The sequence below is a fragment of the Adiantum capillus-veneris genome, chromosome 20 (genome assembly GCF_014529385.1).
Source record: "Adiantum capillus-veneris isolate H3 chromosome 20, ASM1452938v2, whole genome shotgun sequence".
Classification (NCBI taxonomy): Eukaryota; Viridiplantae; Streptophyta; class Polypodiopsida; order Polypodiales; family Pteridaceae; genus Adiantum; species Adiantum capillus-veneris.
Genome location: NC_140950.1, coordinates 131,143,550 through 131,154,369, shown reverse-complemented (window position 1 = coordinate 131,154,369; position 10,820 = coordinate 131,143,550).

Sequence of the window (10,820 nt, the reverse complement as noted above, 5' to 3'; positions counted from 1 at the left end):
CCTTGCACTTGAAAGAAAGCAAAGCCCAATGGTCTGGAGTTGGCCATTCTACACTCTGCAATGAGGGTGTCTCCACGGCTTCTAACCTACCATAGCTTTGGCTTGACTTCGGCACCACGTACTTGTGGGAGTACATGAATATTCGCTGCTCGGTAAGTTTTTTTGATGAAACATTAGGAAACATAAGCTCCCCAATGTGAGCATGCACAACCATGAACGTGCCTGAGAGGCACTCAAGTGGCTGCTCCTCAACTAAGCTGGATGGAAAAACATCTTTACAAATGTCCTTAGTTAAACATAATGATCACATAAACGTAAACATGACATATGCATGGGATAGCTAAACCATGAAAACTTACAATGAGGTGCAAATTGAGTAGAAGCTCTCTTGAGGTGGAGCTCAGATGCACTGTAGACGTGTTGCACGATGGCCACCATTCCGGACTTTGTTTCTTTGAATGTCAATAGCCGGCCCTTCCAATGACGTTCCAATATGCCTCGACACCGTACGCGATGAGGTCCAACACGTGACGGTTGCATGTAGATCCATGCACCCTTCTTGAACACTTGTGGGATCCATACCCCCTCTGAGTCTTTTGTGTTGTGCAACACAATCTCCTCTATCTCTGGTTTGGGCCGTCTATGCGTGGACATGCTTGGGAAGTTGGGCTTAGGAAGGGATTTGAAAGAGTTGAGTACTGTGGAGAGAGAATGAGGAGCTGAGGGGAGGGTGAGGTGAGCTGCCTATGGTGGCTATGGTGGCTTTGACAGTGGAGATAGAGAAAGAGAGGAGTGAGAGGTAGAGAGGTAGAGAGGATAGTGGAGCTGTGGGCTATGGAGTGTGGGACTGTAGAGGGTTGATGGAGGTGTGAGAGAAGGGGGAGCTATGGAGAGAGAAGAAGAGAGTGGTGGAAAGCTTTTGGCTATGGCTGCCTTGACTGTAGAGAGAGAATGAGAGGAGGGAGAAGAGGGAGAGTGTGGGAGAGAAAAGTAATGAGGGAGAGAGAGAAAAGTGGATTTTAGGGGGGAAAATTGACTTTTTTAAGTTAGTTTATGTTTTGGGGCAGTTTTGGAGGCAAATGGGTCAACTTTGGAACTTTTAAAAAAAAATCAATTTTTTGGGTTTTTAAGCATGCGCTTTTTTTTTGGGAGGTCCCTCCCTCTTTTGTGACACCTCTCTCCTCCTATTTACCCCCCCCCCCCCCCCCCCCCCCCCCAAAGCCTACCTCCCACCTCTCTCTAAGAACCAAGCATTGAAGAGGGAGACAATTAGGCTGCACCCCTACCATTCCTCCCCCTCTAGGTGATATCCCAAGAGCCTTCTCATTCGTTCTCCCTTAAGCCTTCACTGATCAAAAAGGCCCAAGGAGAGTCCATATTTTTCCTAATGCCACCCTTTCTTTGAGAAGCAATAAAAGCCTGTTCAACTGCACGTTGCCTAGTCCTGTTTTTTCTAGAAAGTGACTCTTGCAACAGCAATGTGCATAACGCATCAAACTTGACAACTTTAGCATTTCCTTGGCTCATTAGTCTCCAAGTACTAGCAAAAGTCTGGTAGGAATCTGGTAAGGCATCAAGAACAGTCTGCACAAGGGAACTGTCTAAAATGACTTCACCTGCAAAAATAAGTTTCTCATTGATATCCTTGACACAAGCAAGGAAGTTTCCATATCATCTTCCTCATGCATAATCTTCGACTCCAGCTCTTTACGCAGCAAAGCAATTTTAGCCTCATTGTGGCTTGCATAAAGACGTGCTAGAATATCCCATGCCTGTTTTGTAGATTTTGCTGAATGGAAGTGAGAAACAATGGTGCGTTTCATAGACAACGCAATCAATGCATGAACCTACGCATCCTTTACATCCCAACGAGCTTGTTCTGTCGTAGGCAAAACAACTCTAACAATTGCAATCCTTGCAGCAAGACCTGCAACATCCTCAACATCGCCTACATCCTCAGAACTAGGATGTACATCAATGCCCTTCACAATGTTCCAGACGCCCTTTTTCACAAGAACATGTTGCATCATATAAGCCCACATAGGGTAGTTGTCCCCATCCAACCTGTCCTCAGCAGCAAACATCTTAAATACATCTGTGTTGTTGTCAGCCATGGTAACTGATGCACCTGATGTGAAAATTTCCCAAAAATAGGAGAAATGGAGCGGGAACAACACGTGCTATATAGCACAAACCGTAGAAGACTATGAGGCACCTGTTATGCAAAAAACGAACCTGACAAAAATTTTGTACAAAATGACGAAATAGCCTGTGCAGTACTTCCTATGGTGGAAACGGAGGCCGAAATGAGCTCACTAAAATCGGAGAAAGTGAGAAAGCGTGTGCTGGAGCAGCTGGCAACTAAGCCCGGAAGATGTAACCTTCTCTGATACCAATTGTTGGAATTAGGGTTGCAGAGAAATGCACACAGCTTGGAGAAGACAAAGGAAGCTCAAGGGACACAATAGAGAGTGTTTTACTTAGTGTGCGATGGAAAGATAGATAGCCCTAGAGTGATGGTCACTATGTACAATGCTCGGGGGAAAAAACCTCCTAAAGAGGGAAAAAATACCCTGGCAGTCCTAGTGTATTCACACACATTACTACCACATGTATATGGTAACACAAATGTGCAAGTTCCCCCAAGAAAACCATAGCGGCGCCGAAAAATAGCAAGGGCATTTGCAAAAATCCACCACTACTAGAAGACTACAGAGCTTTTAATTCGACGCGCCCCCTTTTCTTGCACAGTGAAGGAGGTGCTTCAAAGCTATGGAAATCAGTATACAATGCAAGCAATAGCGCTAGAGGCTATTCAAGAAGTTGTAGAGGCCCACATCATTTCGATGTTGGAAGATACCAACCTATGCACCATTCATGCAAAGCGAGTGACAATAGAGCCAAAAGATATGCATCTTGCATGTCGATTGCGACGAGACTTCGAGAATTAGCCGAAGTTACCCCCCTTTTTGTATTGCACACCCTTATCTTTGTATTGAGATGACTTTGCAATGACAATATGATCAACAGTTGTGTCTGGTGTGTCTATTATCCATGTGTTTTGAATTTATTGTTTCTGAACATGAAGAGTTAGTATAAATCAAACACTAACTTTCTGGGTATCCTATGTGGCAGAGAAGCCTAGCAGGTGCAAAAAAACAGTGGCCACAAGGGCGTGCAAATGGCCCATCCATCAGTTTTGGATGGCCAATTTGCGCACCCTTGTGGCCACCCTTTTTTTGGCAATTTCAAGCTTTGTTTATCCCATAGGATATCAAAAAAGTTAACATATTTTGAAACCAGGTGTCTATGCAACATTAAATTAGTTTTTTCAAATGTCCAATGCAATTGGGCCTTTTGGTGCAGGGATGTATTAGGTAGAGCTAAATCAGGTGATAGTGTGCTTGAAAACTTAAATTCAGAGTTGATCTCACCTTTTCTAGTGTCCTTGAGTGCAAACATATACTCCATATGCCAAAAAAAGGGTGGCCACAAGGGCACGCAAATTGGTCATCCAAAACTGATGGATGGGCCATTTGCACGCCCTTGTGGCCACCCTTTTTTGGGCAATTTCAAGCTTTGTTTGCCCCATAGGATATCAAAAAAGTTAACATATATATTGTGAAACCAAGTGTCTATGCAACATTAAATTAGATTTTTCAAATTTCCAATGTAATTGGGCCTTTTGGTGCAGGGATGTATTAGGTAGAGCTGAAGCAGGTGATAGTGTGCTTGAAAACTTAAATTTAGAGTTTATTTCACCTTTTCTAGTATCCTTGAGTGCAAACATATGCTCCATATGCAAAAAAAAAGGGTGGCCATAAGGGCGGGCAAATTGGCCATCCAAAACTGATGGATAGCCATTTGCACGCCCTTGTGGCCACCCTTTTTTTGGCTCCTGGTAGGCTTCTCTACCCCCTAGATACTTAAAAAACATAAATTAATTGAAAGCAATTGGTTTTGCATCATTACTTTAGAGAAACCATTTCTTTTCACTCATATGTGTTTTATACTTTCCTCAGAATTAAGGTAAGTTTAAAGAAGTATCATGTGCATCCAACCTCCGCTGTGTTGTTACTTCAAGCAAAAAAGACAGCTTATTGAAACATATCACCAATTACAACAATTTTCAAGATTGACAAATCACATTTAGAAGAATGTACAAGATAGAGAGACACTTGGGAATATTTTTTAATTACTTCCAAAAAGGTGATTTTACATCATGTATCTGAGGAGTGCATAATTTTCTTGACCATTTCTTGACGCCTATCTTGCACGTAAGGCAACTCTCTAGTCAAGAGGGACTGTGCTATGGCCTTTGGGTCAGTTGAGCCAATGAAAGCATGTATCCCTATCTAGGCAAGCACTTTAGCATGGAAGCCAGTGCCAAATGCTATGCATACAAGGGATCTACGCACTAGGAACACAAGATGCGCAGTTTGAGAAATGGTGCTCAAACACATAAACTTGCTCAAAGCTTTCAACAACCAAGTCATAAAATGGGCTTGGGGAGTAGATTCATTATGGATAATGGCCACATCGCCAGGGGGGAGTTGTCCTAGGTAATGTGCAAGGGAAGACTGACGTCCAAAGCCCGTCCACTTGCCACCCGTCCTTGCAGCAAAATCATCAACCTCCACGACGTCCTGTCATAAACCAATGAAGGTTGAGAAAAAATACAATGAAGGATAAAAAAATAACATGAAAACTAGGATAGAGTTTACCTCATGCTCCTTGTCTTCCTCCTCTCTGTTTCCCTTTTCATCCAAGTCAATGCTCCCATGCACCGCAGCTACGAGCTTTGGATCATCAGATGGGGAGTTGCATAATGGCATAGGCGTCCTAGCGGCCTCAACCTTAGCTTGCGTGGCTTGGAATTCTTCATCAGCCACGTGCAACTGCTCTGCTGCCAGGACCTTCGTACATACAACTGCAATAGTGTCAGCAGAGCAGAGTCCCCAAGTGGCAAGAGCTTGCTTTCTTAGGGCATTTAGCATATTGTCTAAGGGACATTTGGTGTTGTTGCATAGCACGCTCAAGCATTCATCTATGCGTAGGCCAAATTCTTTCTCCAAATCATGCATAAAAACATACTCCTCCCCATCCACTACCACTGAGGAGAAGCGGCTGATTTCTACCTCTGGGATAGCCACATCCATCAATGGTAGTGTCACTGGAGTGTCACAAGGGCCAGCCACAACGATGGATTTCTCAACCACTTCCTCGCGGCCCCTAGGGTATTCGAGCCGAAGTGTCTTTCCTTTCGCTGCAAGGTTCATGGGGATAACCTCCTACTCCTTGTTGTCCTTGATAAAGGACCCAACCTGAAGGTCTGGTAAGCGGAGCTCCTCCAAATCAGGTTCCTCGCCTCACCAAGAAGATAAATGTTGCTAGCCGAGAAAGGTACTCCACCCCCAACTTGTGCTTCTTGAGCACTAACACCCTTGGGGCTTGCTCGTCCAAGAAATGGCCTGCGTCGGCAGAAATTTCTTGGAATCGTCCCAACCGCTTGGAGAATGGTCGATCACCTTTGTGTATGTAGCGCAAAAGATCGCAAGGCACCCAGATCCCTGCATGAGGGGAGATAGATACGGAATATTTTATGATGTGCTCCTCCATGAATGCAAAAGTCTCGACAAATGCATCCATATGAAGGGCAATTGTGGCGTCAAGGTCAGGGAGACGAGTAAAAAAGGTGTGGAGTTCCAACTTCCCTTTGTATTTGGTGTCCTTGAGGAAGAGAATGAAACGTGACAAAGGGGTGGATGTGGGTGCAGATACAGAGACTGTGGAAGCATCCATCTCTAGCCTGGGGTGTAGATAGAGAGTGGAGGAGCTCAAGAGTTGCAAAAGTGAAAAAAAAGAATGAGTTATGCGGCGCCCCTTTTATAATGGTCCCTTTCTTAAAGACATTTAAAATAATAAAAAAAGAGGCACTTTCACCAAAAAATGATCTCTCATTTCAATGCGAAAAAATATATTCAAAGACATGATTTGCTGAAGCAAATCATGTTGATTACATCGGGGATCGTTTTCAAAATTGCAAGAATTACACAGTTATAAGAGCGATAGCATAGTTCCATCCATCCCCCAGTCCTCCTCGACCTTCAATTTGTCTTCCATTCTCTTCCCAATCTGCGAACATTCATACAATAAGCATCCAATGATCGACAAACTATGATGTATTGAAAATGTGGTGGAAGGATTCTCACCTTGTGACCTTGTAAATGAAATTGTGCTTGTTGAAGGGCCTCAAAATGTTACCATATACATGTGGTAGTGATGTGTGTGAACACACTAGGACCCCGGGGCATTTTTTCCCTCTTCAGGAGGTTTTTTCCCCCGAGCATTGTATATACGCCCATCACTCTAGGGCTATCTATCTTTTCATTACACACTAAGTAGCACACTCTCTATTGTGTGCCTTGAGCTTCCTTCGTCTTCTCCAAGCTGTGTGTGCCTCTCTGCAACCCTAATTCCAACAATTGGTATCAGAGTGGGTTGCGTCCTCCCAGGCTCAGTCACCAGTTGCTCCAGCACACGCCTGCTCACTTTCTCTGATTTCAATGAGCTTTGGCGAGTGTTCGCAGGTCGACAAATATTTTGGGAGGGCTTTTAGAGCTCAGTCTGCTCAGTTTTTTGATTAAGGCTCATTTCGGTCTCCATTTCCACTATAGGCAGGCCTGCACAGGCAATTTCGTTATTTTGTGCAGAATTTTTGTCAGTGCCCTTTTCTGCATAACATGTGCCTTATAGTCTTCCACGGTTTGTGCTATATAGCACATGTTGTTCCCGCTCCGTTTCTCCTATTTTTGGGCAATTTTCACATCAGGTGCAGCATTTACCATGGCTGACAACAACAACACAGATGTGTTCAAGATGTTTGCTGTTGAGGACAGGTTGGATGGGGACAATTACCCTATGTGGGCTTATATGATGAAACATGTTCTTGTGTCAAAGCACATTGAGGTGCATTACCACTATGTTAGGGAGAGGCTCTCAGCAGGAGAGATTAGCTTGGATTATGTGCCAACACAGGACAACCTTGCAGATCTTTTCACAAAGGCATTGTCTCGTGAGAAGCTTGAAGCTTTCCACAAAGCTTTGGGCTTACTCCCCTTTGTGGACTCATCATGTACTCAGGGCATGGCACTTCCCTTTACTCATGTGCCAGCTCTCGTTCACCACATCACTCCAGGGGGGATTTGTTACCATATACATGTGGTAGTGATGTGTGTGAACACACTAGGACCACCAGGGCATTTTTTCCCTCTTTAGGAGGTTTTTTCCCCCGAGCATTATATATACGCCCATCACTCTAGGGCTATCTATCTTTCCATTGCACACTAAGTAACACACTCTCTATTGTGGGCCTTCAGCTTCCTTCGTCCTCTCCAAGCTGTGTGTGTCTCTCTACAACCCTAATTCCAACACAAAACCCATAATAGCCAAATGTTCTCGCACATTACTGAGAGTCCAATGCTTGTTCACTTGGACTGCCTCCAAAGCATCATTGGGCATCTTCACTGCAATGTCAAAGCTTGCAATAGCGCCGTCTACACTCTGTAAGGGAGTCCACACTCCAAGCTTGCACATCCAACGATCATAGTGGAATCGTATGTACAAGGAGGTGCGGGATTTCAAATAGCGCATTCCAATACCTGAAGCTCCAACCTTACAATGTACCGGTCCCCATTTTGCATGCCCTCCACAAAACCCCAGTCCTCTTCTAAAAGCCTTCCTAATTCCTCATAATGTACATGTTTACATACAAGCATTGTGGTAGTCTCCACAAATCCAAATTCTTTACAAATGTTCACAAAACAGTAAATAGGCAAACATCAAGTCAAGCCCACAGACCTAGAAGCTTTAGGGAATTTCAAAGAGTTTTGGACATCTATTATCATCTTTTGCTTGAAGGATGCTACCCACCACAAATTTGGCACCGGCCACGCCATACTTAATAAGGAAGTTACTTTGATGGGTTCATGCATTCCAAACTCTTGTGTAGAAGTAGGCACAAAATATAGGAGTGGGAATAGAAGAAAATCCTTCTTTGAACCAGTTTGGTTGGGCAAAGATGTGCGAACATTGTTGCTCCAATATCCGCATGTATACCATTGAATGTGCCGGAGAGACTATGTAGTGGCTGCTCCTCCACCAACGTGGATGGAAATATGACTATAAATGCATGGCAAATATTAAGTATGAATCCATAATAACATTACACTGTGATTTCACACCTAGCTTTGTATTCTCAAAACATGTACTTACAATGTGCTGGAAATCGAGGTGGTTGTTGCAATTGCATGCTTGACATTGAGAAAACATGTTGCACAATGGCTACGGTCCCCTTGTCTTTGCGGTTCTTGAAGCCAAGGAGATTTCTTTTCCAATGATGATCCAAGTTTGCACGATTCCGCACACGATGAGGGCCAATATTCGATGGTTTCATGTATACCCAAGCACCTTTGGTGAACTCTTGTGGAACCCACTCATCATCTATACCTCTAGTGTTGTGGCATGCAAGTGATGTGACCTCATCCTTTGGCCGCCTTTGCGAAGTAGAGCTTGCCATGGTTGAACAAAGAAAATTAGGAGGAGGAGCAGGACCTTGCTTGCTGCTACAATGTAGGTGGGATAAAGTGATAGGAGAAGGTGGTTAACTCTTGCTTGGTGTGGCAATGGGAGGAGAAGGTGGATAACCCTTGCTTGGTATGGCAATGGAAGGTGGTAGGGGAGAAGAGAGGAGCTTCCTTGTTGCAGCAATGGAGATGGTGTAAAGAGAGAGTGTTGGAGTAGAGGATGAGTGTGATGGTTGCAACCAAGGAGGGGTTGAAAAAGGGGTTCTAGAGAGAGAAAATCATTTTTTGCCTAAGGACTACTTTTGGGGAGGTTCTGGATAGCAAAAAAAGTTTTTTCAAAAGTTTTTTAGAAAATTTGAATTTTAGGATTTTTGTGTGCACGTTTTGACTTTTTGAGGTCAAAAATTTCTTTTTTTGACCATAAAATAGATTTAGGGAGGTTTTAAGGAGATAAGATTTGAGTTTTGAAAATTTTGAAAAATTTCAAAATTTTGGGATTTTTTCAGAACCGGATCAAAAAGGTGGGAAGTTGGAGGTTCCATATGGCCCACTCAATAGGTAAGAGCCCATTAAGAAGTGTAAGACTACTTTGTCCCCCTACATTTTTTAGGGCATAGAGTATGTCCACCGCCCTCTTCTCACTGGCTGGCCTCTAATTAACCTTAATCCCAAAGGGCCCCTAGAGGGTTCATATTTTTGTTAATGACTAGAGAGACGGTTACATACGCCAATGATGGTGATGTCACACTTACCTCTAGACTCCACCCACGATACATGTCTGACAGAGATAAAAATCGCTCCCAGTGGTTGCTAGATGAGTCTGCAGCATTTTATGCCATGCCATTGTAGAGTGCACCCGCGGTGCGCGAAGCGTGCGTGCGAGACAGGTGAGTGCAAGCGTGAGAGGGTGAGGTGCAAGGGAGACAATATGTGGTGGAGCTCTCAGAGGCAATACCCTCTAGCCCCTTATTCTCTATATGTACATAGGAATAAGATGAGGGTTAGTGTGAGTGGTCAGTGTTAGTGGGCGACCAGGCACTGGGCGCCCAGCTTGGGGTGAGTCACATCGCCTTTACCCCAACATACTCCCACTTAAAGGCGATTGTGCCGATAAGTGGACCCTACTAGCTATCTACTAGTATATACAAGATGATAGGTGAGAGACTCTCTCAACCCACGCCCACTCGCTCACTCACTCGATCTACATGCAGTCGCATCGGCTCTAGGCGAGCGTGAAAATCAACGCTAGAGCCTGCATGCAATTCCTGTAGACATCTCTGTATGGTTTGCAATGCTCCACGAAGCGTCATGCTAGCATTAATCATCGCTAGAATGGCAATCCCTACAGCAGTCTCATCGGCTCTAAGCGAGCGTGAAAATCAACACTAGAGCCTGCATGCAAATCTTGTAGACATCTCTGTATGATCTGCAAGGCTCCACGAAGTGTCATACTAGCAGCAATCATCGCTAGAATGGCAATCCCTACTATAGGTGCTCCCACTGCACCTTCTAAGTTGGGCCTTCACACTAATAGGTCGTACATGAGACGTCCAAACGCTGATGACATATGCGCAGTCTTGGCTCTATCGGCTTCCTCAGTGCCATATGCATACAATGCATCATTAGGAACACTGATCATGTATGGGTGTGTCTCATCTGACACTGGAACATGCATGTCCCTGTCGTCCATAGGTGGTACCCTATGTCCTGGCAAATCATTATCAACATCTAGCATAAGCATTAAAAAAAACTCAATATCCATCATCTCTGCATATGCCTCTAGGGAGAGGAACGGCTCTACCTCTCTCTGCATAAAACGAGATAACTTCTGTTGTGACTCACTGGAGCAAACCCGCTCCACCTCTGCTGCTGCAGAGTCTATTGACATGTCCTACACAACTAAATGCCTTGTCTCTAGAGCATAGTGGAGCTCACTCGCCTAGTCTCTCGCTCATCACATGTCAGTGTAGTAACTGAGACTCTACCATCTCGTACATCAGAAACATGCAGTGGGTAAACCATAGAAGACCTAGCTCCTCGAGCAATGACTAGGCGACCCAGGTGCAAGTGGAATGACCACTCTCAAAGCAGTACCTGACAGCCGTGATCCTCTTTTGATTTTGTACAAACGTTTTTTTTGAAAATACAATTGCTTTGATGTATTGGTAGCTATTCTATATATTTTATGAAATCCCATTAAGTGGATCACGGCGCGCATACAGCTGTGTGGATTTT